The 5,188-nt window shown below is 49.1% G+C and overlaps 1 pseudogene; it reads left to right on the top strand.

Annotated features, from left to right (window-relative positions):
* Positions 1 to 4,691: 4,691 nt before the first annotated feature.
* On the top strand, positions 4,692 to 4,873 carry LOC124557442 (annotated as a pseudogene).
* Positions 4,874 to 5,188: the final 315 nt, after the last annotated feature.

Here is a 5,188-nt window from a genome sequence, read left to right as displayed (position 1 = left end):
TCATGGGCACCCTCTCCCACCACTGGGTAGACACCTTCCTCCTGAACAAAACCTTTCTTCAGCCCCACCATACTATCTGTACCTCTCCCTATATCCTATACTGCACTGACGCTCCTGGTCCTCAAGCACAGAGTGGAGTCACCATTGGCCATATTAAGCATATCCCCATCTGGCCACAACTCTTCCTCAGTGACCCTACTGAACACCATATCATCAGCGTCTTCTTCCCCTCCATTACCATTACCTGCACTACCATCCATGTCCGCTGCACTGCTCCTCTTCCCTATGAATTCATCTCCCACATTGACACCACCTTCTCCACCTACGTGATTGCCACCAACATCAACAACAGCAGCTCGCCTGCCACCATTCGACGGTGGCATCAGTTCCTGCCCATGATCCAAGGTGGCCTTGTTGCCCTTCCCCAGCACACCCATCCCAAAAGCGACACCACCCCCGATGTTGTCACTGCCTACGCCAAACTCCTTGGGTGTATCGCCTTCAACATCCTTGACCCCACAGGTAGCGACAACCTTCCCATTCTTCTCACCATAATGTTTGCTCAACACCTTCCTCTGTCTCCCTGCCCTGCATCCTCTCCAAAGATAGTCCATGACTACCACTGTGCCAACTGGGATGCCTACCAGGATTCCATTGCCACGCAGGTCGAAAGCCACCCTCTTACCCATCACCATCCTGATGAAATCCTCCACGCCTTGTCCTTCCTTCAGAAGTCAGTTACTGACGCTGTGGAGGCCTATGTTCCTACTAAAACCATCCACCCCCACCGTCCCACTCTCCCTCAGCAGCTGTCGCGAATCCCGCCGCCTCTATCGCTCCTACCTGCACACTTGTGACAGGGATACGCTCCAACGCCACTTGCAAATACAGTGACACATATGGAACCTTATTACAGCAAAGAAACGCTGGAACTGGCGCCAGATCTGTACACAACTCAACGCCAACCTCCCTATCAACTCCTCCAAGTACAGGTCCACCTTCCATCGCCTTACTGGTTCCCCCTTCTCCATAACGACCATCCCCTTCCCAACAACCCCAGTAAGGCTAACCAGTTTTCCTCCCACATTTCCGAGGTCTTCTCTGTCCCTGATGATATCCCACTTTAATTATTTCCTTTTCTCCACTGTCATGGAACGTGCCGATACCTCGGTCGCTCCACTTGCTCTCAGACTCCAGTACTTTGAGCAGCTGCCACCTCCAACTCCAACACCCCCATACAGCACACGACATTAAACTTATCATCTGGTCAAAACATGGCCCCTGGTCATGACTTTGTCACCTACTGCCACCTCAGAGAATGCCCCTTCTCCTTCCTGACAGTCCTTGTCAATTTATACAACGTCATCCTCTCTACTAGCTTCTACCACGAGCTGTGGAAGACTTCCCGTGTCCTCTTATTCCTCAGGCGCAACAAACCCCGTTCTGTGGCCTCTTCCTATCATCCCATCTGTCTCACCTCTATCTTCAGCAAGGTCTTAGAATCCTGTCTCTCCCATCGTATATTCATCACCATCTTACTCAAAACCACCTCCTGCCACTTACCCAGTGTGGCTACCAACCCTCCCTCTCTCCCAAAGACCCACTCCTTAACCTCTTCCACCTTCTCTCCCTCTAACTTAACTCCAATCACTCTGCCAGTTTTGTTTCCCTCGACCTTCAAAATGCCTACGCCCTGCCTATCAAATTTGTCCATCTGGTCGCTTTCTTCCTCTCATGCTGTCCTTCCTATGTCTCCCTCCCACTGTACCAACTCCTGTATCTTTTATCCCACTGCTGGCGTCCCCCAGAGGTGCATCCCCTCCCATCTCCTCTATCTCCTGTACACCACAATTACACCCAAGCCACCCCGTGTTTCCACCTCCTCCAATATGCTGATGATTCACCTTCCTGGTTCTCTGTCCTACCCTTCAAAGGTCGCAACACACCCTCCAAACCCACCTTGACCAGTTCACCACTTGGTGCAACCAGTGGTTCCTTTGTATCAAACCCTCCAATCTCACTAAGGCCAACCACTTCGCCTCCCACCTTTTTGATGTCTTCTCCAGCCCTCATGATCACCACTTTGATTATTCTCTTTTCCCCAATGCAATGGAACACACCGATACCTCGGTTGCTCCAGCTGCTCTTCGTCTCCAGTACTTGTGGTTGGTGCCACCCTCCAACATTAACACTCCAATCACAGCACAAGACATTAAACTTATCCTCCATTCAAAACACAATACAGCCCCTGGTCATGACTGTGTCACCTACCACCACCTTACAGAAACCCCCTTCTCCTTCCTGACAGTCCCTGTCAATCTCTATAACGTCGTCCTCTCTACCAGCTTCTACCACGACCTGTGGAAGACTTTCCACATCCTCTTATTCCTCAACCTAACAAACCCCCTTTCATTGCTTCTTCCTATAGTTCCATCTGTCTCACCTCTGTCTTCAGTAAGGTCTTTGAATCCATCCTCTCACATTGTATCCATCGTCTCCTTAATTGACACCATCTCTCACCCCCCTTACCCAGTGTGGCTTCCAACCCTCCTTCTCCACTGAAGACCTACTCCTTAATCTCATCCAGCTTCGCTCCCTCCAGCTTACCACTCGTCCGTCAACCATTTTTGTTTCCCCTGACCTATGAAATGCCAACAACCGTGTATGGCATCCCGGTCTCTTCATTAAACTCCAAACCTATGCCCTGCCTATCAATTTTGTCCATCTGGTCCCTTATTTCCTCTCACGCCGTCATTCCTACATCATTCCTACGTCACCCTCTACAACACCAACTACCGTATCTTTTATCCCACTGCTGGCGTCCCCCAGGGCTCTGTCCTCTCCCCTCTCCTCTGTCTCGTGTACACCACCAATATTCCCAAACCACCCCCTCCTGTGCACCTCCTCCAATATGTTGATGATACCGCCTTCTTAGCTCTCTACACTATCTTTCAATGGCCCCAACACACCCTCCAAACCCAGCTTGACCAGTCAACCACTTGTAAAAAATATGGAAATTTGTGGTAAGTTGTATGGGACTAAACTGCTGAGGTCATCGGTCCCTAGGCTTACACACTACTCAATCTAACTTAAACTAACTTACACTAAGGACAACAAACACACCCATGCCCAAGAGAGGACTCAAACCTCCGACAGGGGGAACTGGGCAAACCATGGCAAGGCGCTATAGACTCCATGGCTACCTCACACGGCCGTTTCGGTTTAACCAGTTGTTCCTATTCGTCTCAAACCCTCCAAAACAGAGGAAATCATGATAGGCCACACCACCAGATGCTTCTGCCTTGTCGATTTCTACCTCACCATTTATGGTCATATCATCCAGCTCACCCCTACCTCGCACATCACTTCACCTGGATCCCACACCTGCTGACCATGCACCAGAAAGGAAAATTCCCACTTGCACCTCTTGAAATTCCTGTGTGGCAGGACATGTGGATTGCATCCTTCCACCAGCCTTCACACCTACAAATCCCTCATCTGTCCTATCCTCTGTTTTGCTAGCGTTGCCTGGATCTCCAATCCAACCATCGGCCCCCCCCCCCCCCCCGCTTGTACAAGGCCGTCCAAACCCTAGAATATTACGCACTCAGCCTTGCCCTCCATATCCACCTTCCTTCACCCACACGACTTCTGTATGAACTCATCCCCTTCCCCCACCTCCTCCTTTTCCTGCAACATCTCCGCATCCCTTACACTGTCTGCAGGCCTGATCCCCCCACCCACAGGTTTCCTCCTTCTGCTCCACCCCCGCCCATTGCCACGCCTCTATCGCTGTATCCCTCCCTCTCTTCACCATCACACCCTCCATCTCTATCAGCACGGCAATTTCCAGCATCTCCCCCTCCCGGATGTTGAACTTTGCTTTGACATCTACCCTTCCTTCCAACTGTAACCTGGCCTTGTTCCCCCACTCCCCAGGGACCAATTTTTCCTCTCCCTTCCTTCTCCCAGAGTGGATTTTCCTCCTTCCCTCCCTGAGTCCCTGCACCCCCTCCTCAGCTGTTTTCCTCTCCTGTCCCTTCCCTCCCCAGCTCTCCTGTGGCACGGCCCCCAACTCATCCCACTTTCTCTCCCCTCCTCCTCGCCTCCTTATCCCTTTTTCACTTTTCCCTTGGCCCTCCCCTGGCAGTTCCTCCCAGGTTTTGATTCATTATCAACATGCTGCGTTAGTGTTTTGTTTCGGTGCCGTTATACAGTGTCATCTAGTGATGTGGTTTTAATTGTGTACATGACCTGTTTATCGTCTACGATTGTTCTGTGCTACGCTGCCCGTCACATGGCTGTTTTAATAGTTCTACGACTTTCTATGATCCGGCCGTTCTTTGCCTGGTGCCTTTTAATCTATTCTGTGTTTTTGGTGTAACAAACTTTTTTAGATTTTTGTCTCCGATTTACAATCACTGTTTTGTATGCTTTCTTTCCTTATGTTCCGCCTCTTTTGTTTCTATATTCCGCCATGTTTTCTTCTTTATATTATTTGAAATGTCTTCCTGTCTATTTATGTCTCTCAGCTGAAGAGCAGCGCTTATGCTGCTGCCAGCCTCCCGTTATGGGGAATGGAAATTACATTAAAGGAAAAAAAAAGATAGAAGAAATGTTCGTACCCTCTTTTTCATATCGCTGAAGTCCCGTTACTTACGAAAATCCTTTACAGCACTATGGCGTAGGCTATATTTCCACTGAGCATTCTCTCATCAGTAAGAAATGTCTGTTCTTGTCAGCTTAGCATCTGCCACGTCCTGCAACACATGGCTAGAATATGAAACTCATTTTTGGCTCATGACGGAGTGCTAAGAGCATGCTCTACCTCTGTCAAAGGGTACCTCCTCACATTCGAAATCTTCTAAAGTAAACAAGTGTCTTAACACACATGAAGTCTCTCAAGCTAACAGCACAGAAGAGTTGTAAATACCACGTTTGAACTATGTATTAGCTTATCAATTCGATAATATAGCTCATTCTATTACGATGATCATCTTTCCCTTTGTAGGTGTAAGACTAAAATTCCATTAAAAGGTCGCTCCACAATGAAAAAACGACTGTTTACTGCTCCAATTCTTGAATGATATATGCGGTACTCTCGCCCTCGCTCCACCAGTCTGGCGGCACGTTATTGCCTTAAGATTGATAGGCAATTAATTAAATTGATCATAGCAGTCACTCTGCA

The sequence above is a fragment of the Schistocerca americana genome, chromosome X (genome assembly GCF_021461395.2).
Source record: "Schistocerca americana isolate TAMUIC-IGC-003095 chromosome X, iqSchAmer2.1, whole genome shotgun sequence".
NCBI lineage: Eukaryota > Metazoa > Arthropoda > Insecta > Orthoptera > Acrididae > Schistocerca > Schistocerca americana.
The sequence above is the reverse complement of the archived record's forward strand: the minus strand, read 5'-3'. Positions and strand labels throughout refer to the sequence as shown.